The 13,592-nt window shown below is 39.2% G+C and overlaps 16 non-coding genes across 16 annotated transcripts; all 16 read right to left on the bottom strand.

Moving 5' to 3' along the window:
- Positions 1–51: 51 nt before the first annotated feature.
- On the bottom strand, positions 52–134 carry trnal-uaa (transfer RNA leucine (anticodon UAA)). The gene has a single exon. It is a non-coding gene; the product is annotated as a tRNA-Leu (tRNA).
- A 631-nt stretch (positions 135–765) lies between these two features.
- On the bottom strand, positions 766–848 carry trnal-uaa (transfer RNA leucine (anticodon UAA)). Its single transcript has one exon. It is a non-coding gene; the product is annotated as a tRNA-Leu (tRNA).
- A 1,455-nt stretch (positions 849–2,303) lies between these two features.
- Positions 2,304–2,386, bottom strand: trnal-uaa (transfer RNA leucine (anticodon UAA)). Its single transcript has one exon. It is a non-coding gene; the product is annotated as a tRNA-Leu (tRNA).
- Positions 2,387–3,019: 633 nt separating this feature from the next.
- On the bottom strand, positions 3,020–3,102 carry trnal-uaa (transfer RNA leucine (anticodon UAA)). The gene has a single exon. It is a non-coding gene; the product is annotated as a tRNA-Leu (tRNA).
- A 725-nt stretch (positions 3,103–3,827) lies between these two features.
- trnal-uaa (transfer RNA leucine (anticodon UAA)) lies at positions 3,828–3,910 on the bottom strand. The gene has a single exon. It is a non-coding gene; the product is annotated as a tRNA-Leu (tRNA).
- Positions 3,911–4,541: 631 nt separating this feature from the next.
- Positions 4,542–4,624, bottom strand: trnal-uaa (transfer RNA leucine (anticodon UAA)). The gene has a single exon. It is a non-coding gene; the product is annotated as a tRNA-Leu (tRNA).
- Positions 4,625–5,272: 648 nt separating this feature from the next.
- Positions 5,273–5,355, bottom strand: trnal-uaa (transfer RNA leucine (anticodon UAA)). Its single transcript has one exon. It is a non-coding gene; the product is annotated as a tRNA-Leu (tRNA).
- Positions 5,356–6,080: 725 nt separating this feature from the next.
- trnal-uaa (transfer RNA leucine (anticodon UAA)) lies at positions 6,081–6,163 on the bottom strand. Its single transcript has one exon. It is a non-coding gene; the product is annotated as a tRNA-Leu (tRNA).
- Positions 6,164–6,797: 634 nt separating this feature from the next.
- Positions 6,798–6,880, bottom strand: trnal-uaa (transfer RNA leucine (anticodon UAA)). Its single transcript has one exon. It is a non-coding gene; the product is annotated as a tRNA-Leu (tRNA).
- Positions 6,881–7,604: 724 nt separating this feature from the next.
- On the bottom strand, positions 7,605–7,687 carry trnal-uaa (transfer RNA leucine (anticodon UAA)). The gene has a single exon. It is a non-coding gene; the product is annotated as a tRNA-Leu (tRNA).
- A 631-nt stretch (positions 7,688–8,318) lies between these two features.
- trnal-uaa (transfer RNA leucine (anticodon UAA)) lies at positions 8,319–8,401 on the bottom strand. Its single transcript has one exon. It is a non-coding gene; the product is annotated as a tRNA-Leu (tRNA).
- A 725-nt stretch (positions 8,402–9,126) lies between these two features.
- trnal-uaa (transfer RNA leucine (anticodon UAA)) lies at positions 9,127–9,209 on the bottom strand. Its single transcript has one exon. It is a non-coding gene; the product is annotated as a tRNA-Leu (tRNA).
- Positions 9,210–9,840: 631 nt separating this feature from the next.
- trnal-uaa (transfer RNA leucine (anticodon UAA)) lies at positions 9,841–9,923 on the bottom strand. The gene has a single exon. It is a non-coding gene; the product is annotated as a tRNA-Leu (tRNA).
- Positions 9,924–11,376: 1,453 nt separating this feature from the next.
- trnal-uaa (transfer RNA leucine (anticodon UAA)) lies at positions 11,377–11,459 on the bottom strand. The gene has a single exon. It is a non-coding gene; the product is annotated as a tRNA-Leu (tRNA).
- Positions 11,460–12,096: 637 nt separating this feature from the next.
- On the bottom strand, positions 12,097–12,179 carry trnal-uaa (transfer RNA leucine (anticodon UAA)). Its single transcript has one exon. It is a non-coding gene; the product is annotated as a tRNA-Leu (tRNA).
- A 725-nt stretch (positions 12,180–12,904) lies between these two features.
- trnal-uaa (transfer RNA leucine (anticodon UAA)) lies at positions 12,905–12,987 on the bottom strand. Its single transcript has one exon. It is a non-coding gene; the product is annotated as a tRNA-Leu (tRNA).
- Positions 12,988–13,592: the final 605 nt, after the last annotated feature.

The raw sequence follows: 13,592 nt of genomic DNA, 5'->3' as shown, positions 1-13,592 counted from the left end.
TTTTTTCTGCATGTCATGTGCAGGGCTCAGTATTAAATAGTCTAAAGTGTCTACCAGGAGTGGGGTTTGAACCCACGAGGACATTTGTCCATTGGATCTTAAGTCCAACGCCTTAACCACTCGGCCATCCTGGTCTGTTTCGAGGAAGGTTACCAGTTGGCTGAGCCAAAAAGCTTTTGTGTGAAGCCTTCCCGCGATCCTACAACAGTCTGGATGGATGGATGATTTTACTAATGATGTTTAGGTTTGAGTTTTCTCATCTTTCTTCAAATGTGTATCAATGGAAGGGAAAATTAAGTGTTCTTAAGTAGGATCGCCACATTGTATCTGACTGATCTGGACAAAGAGTTTTTTTTTTGGTGTAGAATAAAACTGTGATATTCCTTTGACAACATTACCTATACCTTAAACAATACTATTTTGCAGAATCTGGATTAAATCAGTTTGAGTCTAAACCTCATGTACTAACCCCAGTTTTGAGCATTGTAAAGCTTCTACCAGAAGTGGGGTTTGAACCCATGTGGGCTTTAGTCCATTAACACCTTAACCACTCAGTCGCCCTGGTCTCAAACAGCATTTATATAGTTGCCTTTCAAACACAGAACAATGGAAAGGAAAACAATGAATCTTTTTGTGTCCTTAACTAGGATTTCCACATTCTATCTGACTGATCTGGACAAAGTAATATCTCTCATACAGTAGTCCAAATATTTGTTGTTACTAGACATTGCTGTCTAATCTCTCAATTTAACATACTAAAGCTTCTACCAGGAGTGGGGTTCGAACCCACGAGGACATTTGTCCATTGGATCTTAAGTCCAACGCCTTAACCACTCGGCCATCCTGGTCTGTTTCACCGAGGGTTACTAGCTGGCTGAGCCAGAAGGCTTTTGTGTGAAGTCTTCCCATGATCCTACAACAGTCTGGATGGATGGATGATTTTACTAATGATATGTTGTTTAGGTTTGAGTTTTCTCATCTTTCTTCAAATGTGTATCAATCGAAGATCAATGGAAGGGAAAATTAAGTGTTCTTAAGTAGGATCGCCACATTGTATCTGACTGATCTGGACAAAGAGTTTTTTTTTTGGTGTAGAATAAAACTGTGATATTCCTTTGACAACATTACCTATACCTTAAACAATACTATTTTGCAGAATATGGATTAAATCAGTCAGAGTCTAAACCTTGTGTACTAACCCCAGTTTTGAGCATTGTAAAGCTTCTACCAGAAGTGGGGTTTAAACCCATGTGGGCTTTAGTCCATTAACGCTTTAACCATTCAGTCACCCTGGTCTCAAACAGCATTTATATGGTTGCCTTTCAAACACAGAGCAATGGAAAGGAAAACAATGAATCATTTTGCGTCCTTAACTAGGATTGCCACATTCTATCTGACTGATCTGGACAAAGTAATATCTCTCATACAGTAGTCCAAATATTTGTTGTTACTAGACATTGCTGTCTAATATCTCAATTTAACATACTAAAGGTTCTTTCAGGAGTGGGGTTCGAACTCACAAGGACGTTTGTCCATTGGATCTTAAGTCCAACGCCTTAACCACTCGGCCATCCTGGTACATCACTGGATATGGATATGGCCATCTTTGAAATGTAGATCAATGGAAGGGAAACTCATTAACCAATAAGTGTGCTTAATTAGGATTGCCACATACTATCTGACTCTTCTGGTCAAAGCTGTATTTTGGAGTGGAGTAAAACTGCGTGGTGTTCCTTTGACAACATTACCTACACCTTCAACACTACTTTTTTGCAGAATCTGGATTATATCAAGTCTGAGGATAAACTGTATGTACTAACCCCAGTTTTGAACATAGTAAAGCTTCTACCAGGAGTGGTTCAAAGCCATGTGGACATTTGTCCATCAGTTCCTTAACCACTCAGCCACCCTGGTCTCAGACAGCATCTAATATTGTCTCTCAAACGCAAAACAATAGAAAGGAAAAAAATTCATCTTAAATTGTCCTAGGATCACCACATTCTAGCTAACAGATCTGGACAAAGTAATGTGGCTTTTCTGAATGGAGTAAAAGCATTTGATGTTCCTTTGACAAACCACTTTTGTTCACAATCTTGATTGTCATATCTGAGAATACTGTAAATCTTACACTAACTCTAGTTTTGAACTATGGAGCCGCGCACATGACATGCAGGAAAAAATAGCAGGGTAAATCATGTGCACGCTTCAGCAAATGAAGGGAATGACTTAGTAAAGCTTGTGAACGAATTACTTTTTTTCTGCATGTCATGTGCAGGGCTCAGTATTAAATAGTCTAAAGTGTCTACCAGGAGTGGGGTTTGAACCCACGAGGACATTTGTCCATTGGATCTTAAGTCCAACGCCTTAACCACTCGGCCATCCTGGTCTGTTTCGAGGAAGGTTACCAGCTGGCTGAGCCAAAAAGCTTTTGTGTGAAGCCTTCCCTCGATCCTACAACAGTCTGGATGGATGGATGATTTTACTAATGATGTTTAGGTTTGAGTTTTCTCATCTTTCTTCAAATGTGTATCAATGGAAGGGAAAATTAAGTGTTCTTAAGTAGGATCACCACATTGTATCTGACTGATCTGGACAAAGTGTTTTTTTTTTGGTGTGGAATAAAACTGTGTGATGTTCCTCTGACAACATTACCTATACCTTAAACAATACTATTTTGCAGAATCTGGATTAAATAAGTTTGAGTCTAAACCTTATGTACTAACCCCAGTTTTGAGCATTGTAAAGCTTCTACCAGAAGTGGGGTTTGAACCCATGTGGGCTTTAGTCCATTAACACCTTAACCACTCAGTCGCCCTGGTCTCAAACAGCATTTATATAGTTGCCTTTCAAACACAGAACAATGGAAAGGAAAACAATGAATCATTTTGTGTCCTTAACTAGGATTTCCACATTCTATCTGACTGATCTGGACAAAGTAATATCTCTCATACAGTAGTCCAAATATTTGTTGTTACTAGACATTGCTGTCTAATCTCTCAATTTAACATACTAAAGCTTCTACCAGGAGTGGGGTTCGAACCCACGAGGACATTTGTCCATTGGATCTTAAGTCCAACGCCTTAACCACTCGGCCATCCTGGTACATCAATGGATATGGATATGGCCATCTTTGAAATGTAGATCAATGGAAGGGAAACTCATTAACCAATAAGTGTGCTTAATTAGGATTGCCACATACTATCTGACTGGTCTGGTCAAAGCTGTATTTTGGAGTGGAGTAAAACTGCGTGGTGTTCCTTTGACAACATTACCTACACCTTCAACACTACTTTTTTGCAGAATCTGGATTATATCAAGTCTGAGGATAAACTGTATGTACTAACCCCAGTTTTGAACATAGTAAAGCTTCTACCAGGAGTGGTTCAAAGCCATGTGGACATTTGTCCATCAGTGCCTTAACCACTCAGCCACCCTGGTCTCAGACAGCATCTAATATTGTCTCTCAAACGCAAAACAATAGAAAGGAAAAAAATTCATCTTAAATTGTCCTAGGATCACCACATTCTAGCTAACAGATCTGGACAAAGTAATGTGGCTTTTCTGAATGGAGTAAAAGCATTTGATGTTCCTTTGACAAACCACTTTTGTTCACAATCTTGATTGTCATATCTGAGAATACTGTAAATCTTACACTAACTCTAGTTTTGAACTATGGAGCCGCGCACATGACATGCAGGAAAAAATAGCAGGGTAAATCATGTGCACGCTTCAGCAAATGAAGAGAATGACTTAGTAAAGCTTGTGAACGAATTACTTTTTTTCTGCATGTCATGTGCAGGGCTCAGTATTAAATAGTCTAAAGTGTCTACCAGGAGTGGGGTTTGAACCCACGAGGACATTTGTCCATTGGATCTTAAGTCCAACGCCTTAACCACTCGGCCATCCTGGTCTGTTTCGAGGAAGGTTACCAGTTGGCTGAGCCAAAAAGCTTTTGTGTGAAGCCTTCCCGCGATCCTACAACAGTCTGGATGGATGGATGATTTTACTAATGATGTTTAGGTTTGAGTTTTCTCATCTTTCTTCAAATGTGTATCAATGGAAGGGAAAATTAAGTGTTCTTAAGTAGGATCGCCACATTGTATCTGACTGATCTGGACAAAGAGTTTTTTTTTTGGTGTAGAATAAAACTGTGATATTCCTTTGACAACATTACCTATACCTTAAACAATACTATTTTGCAGAATCTGGATTAAATAAGTTTGAGTCTAAACCTTATGTACTAACCCCAGTTTTGAGCATTGTAAAGCTTCTACCAGAAGTGGGGTTTGAACCCATGTGGGCTTTAGTCCATTAACACCTTAACCACTCAGTCGCCCTGGTCTCAAACAGCATTTATATAGTTGCCTTTCAAACACAGAACAATGGAAAGGAAAACAATGAATCATTTTGTGTCCTTAACTAGGATTTCCACATTCTATCTGACTGATCTGGACAAAGTAATATCTCTCATACAGTAGTCCAAATATTTGTTGTTACTAGACATTGCTGTCTAATCTCTCAATTTAACATACTAAAGCTTCTACCAGGAGTGGGGTTCGAACCCACGAGGACATTTGTCCATTGGATCTTAAGTCCAACGCCTTAACCACTCGGCCATCCTGGTCTGTTTCACCGAGGGTTACTAGCTGGCTGAGCCAGAAGGCTTTTGTGTGAAGTCTTCCCATGATCCTACAACAGTCTGGATGGATGGATGATTTTACTAATGATATGTTGTTTAGGTTTGAGTTTTCTCATCTTTCTTCAAATGTGTATCAATCGAAGATCAATGGAAGGGAAAATTAAGTGTTCTTAAGTAGGATCGCCACATTGTATCTGACTGATCTGGACAAAGAGGTTTTTTTTTTGGTGTAGAATAAAACTGTGATATTCCTTTGACAACATTACCTATACCTTAAACAATACTATTTTGCAGAATATGGATTAAATCAGTCAGAGTCTAAACCTTATGTACTAACCCCAGTTTTGAGCATTGTAAAGCTTCTACCAGAAGTGGGGTTTAAACCCATGTGGGCTTTAGTCCATTAACGCTTTAACCATTCAGTCACCCTGGTCTCAAACAGCATTTATATGGTTGCCTTTCAAACACAGAGCAATGGAAAGGAAAACAATGAATCATTTTGCGTCCTTAACTAGGATTGCCACATTCTATCTGACTGATCTGGACAAAGTAATATCTCTCATACAGTAGTCCAAATATTTGTTGTTACTAGACATTGCTGTCTAATCTCTCAATTTAACATACTAAAGGTTCTACCAGGAGTGGGGTTCGAACCCACGAGGACATTTGTCCATTGGATCTTAAGTCCAACGCCTTAACCACTCGGCCATCCTGGTAAATCAATGGATATGGATATGGCCATCTTTGAAATGTAGATCAATGGAAGGGAAACTCATTAACCAATAAGTGTGCTTAATTAGGATTGCCACATACTATCTGACTGGTCTGGTCAAAGCTGTATTTTGGAGTGGAGTAAAACTGCGTGGTGTTCCTTTGACAACATTACCTACACCTTCAACACTACTTTTTTGCAGAATCTGGATTATATCAAGTCTGAGGATAAACTGTATGTACTAACCCCAGTTTTGAACATAGTAAAGCTTCTACCAGGAGTGGTTCAAAGCCATGTGGACATTTGTCCATCAGTGCCTTAACCACTCAGCCACCCTGGTCTCAGACAGCATCTAATATTGTCTCTCAAACGCAAAACAATAGAAAGGAAAAAAATTCATCTTAAATTGTCCTAGGATCACCACATTCTAGCTAACAGATCTGGACAAAGTAATGTGGCTTTTCTGAATGGAGTAAAAGCATTTGATGTTCCTTTGACAAACCACTTTTGTTCACAATCTTGATTGTCATATCTGAGAATACTGTAAATCTTACACTAACTCTAGTTTTGAACTATGGAGCCGCGCACATGACATGCAGGAAAAAATAGCAGGGTAAATCATGTGCACGCTTCAGCAAATGAAGGGAATGACTTAGTAAAGCTTGTGAACGAATTACTTTTTTTCTGCATGTCATGTGCAGGGCTCAGTATTAAATAGTCTAAAGTGTCTACCAGGAGTGGGGTTTGAACCCACGAGGACATTTGTCCATTGGATCTTAAGTCCAACGCCTTAACCACTCGGCCATCCTGGTCTGTTTCGAGGAAGGTTACCAGCTGGCTGAGCCAAAAAGCTTTTGTGTGAAGCCTTCCCTCGATCCTACAACAGTCTGGATGGATGGATGATTTTACTAATGATGTTTAGGTTTGAGTTTTCTCATCTTTCTTCAAATGTGTATCAATGGAAGGGAAAATTAAGTGTTCTTAAGTAGGATCACCACATTGTATCTGACTGATCTGGACAAAGTGTTTTTTTTTTTGGTGTGGAATAAAACTGTGTGATGTTCCTCTGACAACATTACCTATACCTTAAACAATACTATTTTGCAGAATCTGGATTAAATAAGTTTGAGTCTAAACCTTATGTACTAACCCCAGTTTTGAGCATTGTAAAGCTTCTACCAGAAGTGGGGTTTGAACCCATGTGGGCTTTAGTCCATTAACACCTTAACCACTCAGTCGCCCTGGTCTCAAACAGCATTTATATAGTTGCCTTTCAAACACAGAACAATGGAAAGGAAAACAATGAATCATTTTGTGTCCTTAACTAGGATTTCCACATTCTATCTGACTGATCTGGACAAAGTAATATCTCTCATACAGTAGTCCAAATATTTGTTGTTACTAGACATTGCTGTCTAATCTCTCAATTTAACATACTAAAGCTTCTACCAGGAGTGGGGTTCGAACCCACGAGGACATTTGTCCATTGGATCTTAAGTCCAATGCCTTAACCACTCAGCCATCCTGGTACATCAATGGATATGGATATGGCCATCTTTGAAATGTAGATCAATGGAAGGGAAACTCATTAACCAATAAGTGTGCTTAATTAGGATTGCCACATACTATCTGACTGGTCTGGTCAAAGCTGTATTTTGGAGTGGAGTAAAACTGCGTGGTGTTCCTTTGACAACATTACCTACACCTTCAACACTACTATTTTGCAGAATCTGCATTATATCAAGTCTGAGGATAAACTGTATGTACTAACCCCAGTTTTGAACATAGTAAAGCTTCTACCAGGAGTGGTTCAAAGCCATGTGGACATTTGTCCATCAGTGCCTTAACCACTCAGCCACCCTGGTCTCAGACAGCATCTAATATTGTCTCTCAAACGCAAAACAATAGAAAGGAAAAAAATTCATCTTAAATTGTCCTAGGATCACCACATTCTAGCTAACAGATCTGGACAAAGTAATGTGGCTTTTCTGAATGGAGTAAAAGCATTTGATGTTCCTTTGACAAACCACTTTTGTTCACAATCTTGATTGTCATATCTGAGAATACTGTAAATCTTACACTAACTCTAGTTTTGAACTATGGAGCCGCGCACATGACATGCAGGAAAAAATAGCAGGGTAAATCATGTGCACGCTTCAGCAAATGAAGAGAATGACTTAGTAAAGCTTGTGAACGAATTACTTTTTTCTGCATGTCATGTGCAGGGCTCAGTATTAAATAGTCTAAAGTGTCTACCAGGAGTGGGGTTTGAACCCACGAGGACATTTGTCCATTGGATCTTAAGTCCAACGCCTTAACCACTCGGCCATCCTGGTCTGTTTCGAGGAAGGTTACCAGTTGGCTGAGCCAAAAAGCTTTTGTGTGAAGCCTTCCCGCGATCCTACAACAGTCTGGATGGATGGATGATTTTACTAATGATGTTTAGGTTTGAGTTTTCTCATCTTTCTTCAAATGTGTATCAATGGAAGGGAAAATTAAGTGTTCTTAAGTAGGATCGCCACATTGTATCTGACTGATCTGGACAAAGAGTTTTTTTTTTGGTGTAGAATAAAACTGTGATATTCCTTTGACAACATTACCTATACCTTAAACAATACTATTTTGCAGAATCTGGATTAAATCAGTCAGAGTCTAAACCTTATGTACTAACCCCAGTTTTGAGCATTGTAAAGCTTCTACCAGAAGTGGGGTTTGAACCCATGTGGGCTTTAGTCCATTAACACCTTAACCACTCAGTCGCCCTGGTCTCAAACAGCATTTATATAGTTGCCTTTCAAACACAGAACAATGGAAAGGAAAACAATGAATCATTTTGTGTCCTTAACTAGGATTTCCACATTCTATCTGACTGATCTGGACAAAGTAATATCTCTCATACAGTAGTCCAAATATTTGTTGTTACTAGACATTGCTGTCTAATCTCTCAATTTAACATACTAAAGCTTCTACCAGGAGTGGGGTTCGAACCCACGAGGACATTTGTCCATTGGATCTTAAGTCCAACGCCTTAACCACTCGGCCATCCTGGTACATCAATGGATATGGATATGGCCATCTTTGAAATGTAGATCAATGGAAGGGAAACTCATTAACCAATAAGTGTGCTTAATTAGGATTGCCACATACTATCTGACTGGTCTGGTCAAAGCTGTATTTTGGAGTGGAGTAAAACTGCGTGGTGTTCCTTTGACAACATTACCTACACCTTCAACACTACTTTTTTGCAGAATCTGGATTATATCAAGTCTGAGGATAAACTGTATGTACTAACCCCAGTTTTGAACATAGTAAAGCTTCTACCAGGAGTGGTTCAAAGCCATGTGGACATTTGTCCATCAGTGCCTTAACCACTCAGCCACCCTGGTCTCAGACAGCATCTAATATTGTCTCTCAAACGCAAAACAATAGAAAGGAAAAAAATTCATCTTAAATTGTCCTAGGATCACCACATTCTAGCTAACAGATCTGGACAAAGTAATGTGGCTTTTCTGAATGGAGTAAAAGCATTTGATGTTCCTTTGACAAACCACTTTTGTTCACAATCTTGATTGTCATATCTGAGAATACTGTAAATCTTACACTAACTCTAGTTTTGAACTATGGAGCCGCGCACATGACATGCAGGAAAAAATAGCAGGGTAAATCATGTGCACGCTTCAGCAAATGAAGAGAATGACTTAGTAAAGCTTGTGAACGAATTACTTTTTTTCTGCATGTCATGTGCAGGGCTCAGTATTAAATAGTCTAAAGTGTCTACCAGGAGTGGGGTTTGAACCCACGAGGACATTTGTCCATTGGATCTTAAGTCCAACGCCTTAACCACTCGGCCATCCTGGTCTGTTTCGAGGAAGGTTACCAGTTGGCTGAGCCAAAAAGCTTTTGTGTGAAGCCTTCCCGCGATCCTACAACAGTCTGGATGGATGGATGATTTTACTAATGATGTTTAGGTTTGAGTTTTCTCATCTTTCTTCAAATGTGTATCAATGGAAGGGAAAATTAAGTGTTCTTAAGTAGGATCGCCACATTGTATCTGACTGATCTGGACAAAGAGTTTTTTTTTTGGTGTAGAATAAAACTGTGATATTCCTTTGACAACATTACCTATACCTTAAACAATACTATTTTGCAGAATCTGGATTAAATCAGTTTGAGTCTAAACCTCATGTACTAACCCCAGTTTTGAGCATTGTAAAGCTTCTACCAGAAGTGGGGTTTGAACCCATGTGGGCTTTAGTCCATTAACACCTTAACCACTCAGTCGCCCTGGTCTCAAACAGCATTTATATAGTTGCCTTTCAAACACAGAACAATGGAAAGGAAAACAATGAATCTTTTTGTGTCCTTAACTAGGATTTCCACATTCTATCTGACTGATCTGGACAAAGTAATATCTCTCATACAGTAGTCCAAATATTTGTTGTTACTAGACATTGCTGTCTAATCTCTCAATTTAACATACTAAAGCTTCTACCAGGAGTGGGGTTCGAACCCACGAGGACATTTGTCCATTGGATCTTAAGTCCAACGCCTTAACCACTCGGCCATCCTGGTCTGTTTCACCGAGGGTTACTAGCTGGCTGAGCCAGAAGGCTTTTGTGTGAAGTCTTCCCATGATCCTACAACAGTCTGGATGGATGGATGATTTTACTAATGATATGTTGTTTAGGTTTGAGTTTTCTCATCTTTCTTCAAATGTGTATCAATCGAAGATCAATGGAAGGGAAAATTAAGTGTTCTTAAGTAGGATCGCCACATTGTATCTGACTGATCTGGACAAAGAGTTTTTTTTTGGTGTAGAATAAAACTGTGATATTCCTTTGACAACATTACCTATACCTTAAACAATACTATTTTGCAGAATATGGATTAAATCAGTCAGAGTCTAAACCTTGTGTACTAACCCCAGTTTTGAGCATTGTAAAGCTTCTACCAGAAGTGGGGTTTAAACCCATGTGGGCTTTAGTCCATTAACGCTTTAACCATTCAGTCACCCTGGTCTCAAACAGCATTTATATGGTTGCCTTTCAAACACAGAGCAATGGAAAGGAAAACAATGAATCATTTTGCGTCCTTAACTAGGATTGCCACATTCTATCTGACTGATCTGGACAAAGTAATATCTCTCATACAGTAGTCCAAATATTTGTTGTTACTAGACATTGCTGTCTAATATCTCAATTTAACATACTAAAGGTTCTTTCAGGAGTGGGGTTCGAACTCACAAGGACGTTTGTCCATTGGATCTTAAGTCCAACGCCTTAACCACTCGGCCATCCTGGTACATCACTGGATATGGATATGGCCATCTTTGAAATGTAGATCAATGGAAGGGAAACTCATTAACCAATAAGTGTGCTTAATTAGGATTGCCACATACTATCTGACTCTTCTGGTCAAAGCTGTATTTTGGAGTGGAGTAAAACTGCGTGGTGTTCCTTTGACAACATTACCTACACCTTCAACACTACTTTTTTGCAGAATCTGGATTATATCAAGTCTGAGGATAAACTGTATGTACTAACCCCAGTTTTGAACATAGTAAAGCTTCTACCAGGAGTGGTTCAAAGCCATGTGGACATTTGTCCATCAGTTCCTTAACCACTCAGCCACCCTGGTCTCAGACAGCATCTAATATTGTCTCTCAAACGCAAAACAATAGAAAGGAAAAAAATTCATCTTAAATTGTCCTAGGATCACCACATTCTAGCTAACAGATCTGGACAAAGTAATGTGGCTTTTCTGAATGGAGTAAAAGCATTTGATGTTCCTTTGACAAACCACTTTTGTTCACAATCTTGATTGTCATATCTGAGAATACTGTAAATCTTACACTAACTCTAGTTTTGAACTATGGAGCCGCGCACATGACATGCAGGAAAAAATAGCAGGGTAAATCATGTGCACGCTTCAGCAAATGAAGGGAATGACTTAGTAAAGCTTGTGAACGAATTACTTTTTTCTGCATGTCATGTGCAGGGCTCAGTATTAAATAGTCTAAAGTGTCTACCATGAGTGGGGTTTGAACCCACGAGGACATTTGTCCATTGGATCTTAAGTCCAACGCCTTAACCACTCGGCCATCCTGGTCTGTTTCGAGGAAGGTTACCAGCTGGCTGAGCCAAAAAGCTTTTGTGTGAAGCCTTCCCTCGATCCTACAACAGTCTGGATGGATGGATGATTTTACTAATGATGTTTAGGTTTGAGTTTTCTCATCTTTCTTCAAATGTGTATCAATGGAAGGGAAAATTAAGTGTTCTTAAGTAGGATCACCACATTGTATCTGACTGATCTGGACAAAGTGTTTTTTTTTTTTTTGGTGTGGAATAAAACTGTGTGATGTTCCTCTGACAACATTACCTATACCTTAAACAATACTATTTTGCAGAATCTGGATTAAATAAGTTTGAGTCTAAACCTTATGTACTAACCCCAGTTTTGAGCATTGTAAAGCTTCTACCAGAAGTGGGGTTTGAACCCATGTGGGCTTTAGTCCATTAACACCTTAACCACTCAGTCGCCCTGGTCTCAAACAGCATTTATATAGTTGCCTTTCAAACACAGAACAATGGAAAGGAAAACAATGAATCATTTTGTGTCCTTAACTAGGATTTCCACATTCTATCTGACTGATCTGGACAAAGTAATATCTCTCATACAGTAGTCCAAATATTTGTTGTTACTAGACATTGCTGTCTAATCTCTCAATTTAACATACTAAAGCTTCTACCAGGAGTGGGGTTCGAACCCACGAGGACATTTGTCCATTGGATCTTAAGTCCAACGCCTTAACCACTCGGCCATCCTGGTACATCAATGGATATGGATATGGCCATCTTTGAAATGTAGATCAATGGAAGGGAAACTCATTAACCAATAAGTGTGCTTAATTAGGATTGCCACATACTATCTGACTGGTCTGGTCAAAGCTGTATTTTGGAGTGGAGTAAAACTGCGTGGTGTTCCTTTGACAACATTACCTACACCTTCAACACTACTTTTTTGCAGAATCTGGATTATATCAAGTCTGAGGATAAACTGTATGTACTAACCCCAGTTTTGAACATAGTAAAGCTTCTACCAGGAGTGGTTCAAAGCCATGTGGACATTTGTCCATCAGTGCCTTAACCACTCAGCCACCCTGGTCTCAGACAGCATCTAATATTGTCTCTCAAACGCAAAACAATAGAAAGGAAAAAAATTCATCTTAAATTGTCCTAGGATCACCACATTCTAGCTAACAGATCTGGACAAAGTAATGTGGCTTTTCTGAATGGAGTAAAAGCATTTGATGTTCCTTTGACAAACCACTTTTGTTCACAATCTTGATTGTCATATCTGAGAATACTGTAAATCTTACACTAACTCTAGTTTTGAACTATGGAGCCGCGCACATGACATGCAGGAAAAAATAGCAGGGTAAATCATGTGCACGCTTCAGCAAATGAAGAGAATGACTTAGTAAAGCTTGTGAACGAATTACTTTTTTTCTGCATGTCATGTGCAGGGCTCAGTATTAAATAGTCTAAAGTGTCTACCAGGAGTGGGGTTTGAACCCACGAGGACATTTGTCCATTGGATCTTAAGTCCAACGCCTTAACCACTCGGCCATCCTGGTCTGTTTCGAGGAAGGTTACCAGTTGGCTGAGCCAAAAAGCTTTTGTGTGAAGCCTTCCCGCGATCCTACAACAGTCTGGATGGATGGATGATTTTACTAATGATGTTTAGGTTTGAGTTTTCTCATCTTTCTTCAAATGTGTATCAATGGAAGGGAAAATTAAGTGTTCTTAAGTAGGATCGCCACATTGTATCTGACTGATCTGGACAAAGAGTTTTTTTTTTGGTGTAGAATAAAACTGTGATATTCCTTTGACAACATTACCTATACCTTAAACAATACTATTTTGCAGAATCTGGATTAAATCAGTTTGAGTCTAAACCTCATGTACTAACCCCAGTTTTGAGCATTGTAAAGCTTCTACCAGAAGTGGGGTTTGAACCCATGTGGGCTTTAGTCCATTAACACCTTAACCACTCAGTCGCCCTGGTCTCAAACAGCATTTATATAGTTGCCTTTCAAACACAGAACAATGGAAAGGAAAACAATGAATCTTTTTGTGTCCTTAACTAGGATTTCCACATTCTATCTGACTGATCTGGACAAAGTAATATCTCTCATACAGTAGTCCAAATATTTGTTGTTACTAGACATTGCTGTCTAAT

Source organism: Chanodichthys erythropterus, chromosome 16 (genome assembly GCF_024489055.1).
Source record: "Chanodichthys erythropterus isolate Z2021 chromosome 16, ASM2448905v1, whole genome shotgun sequence".
Classification (NCBI taxonomy): Eukaryota; Metazoa; Chordata; class Actinopteri; order Cypriniformes; family Xenocyprididae; genus Chanodichthys; species Chanodichthys erythropterus.
The sequence above is the reverse complement of the archived record's forward strand: the minus strand, read 5'-3'. Positions and strand labels throughout refer to the sequence as shown.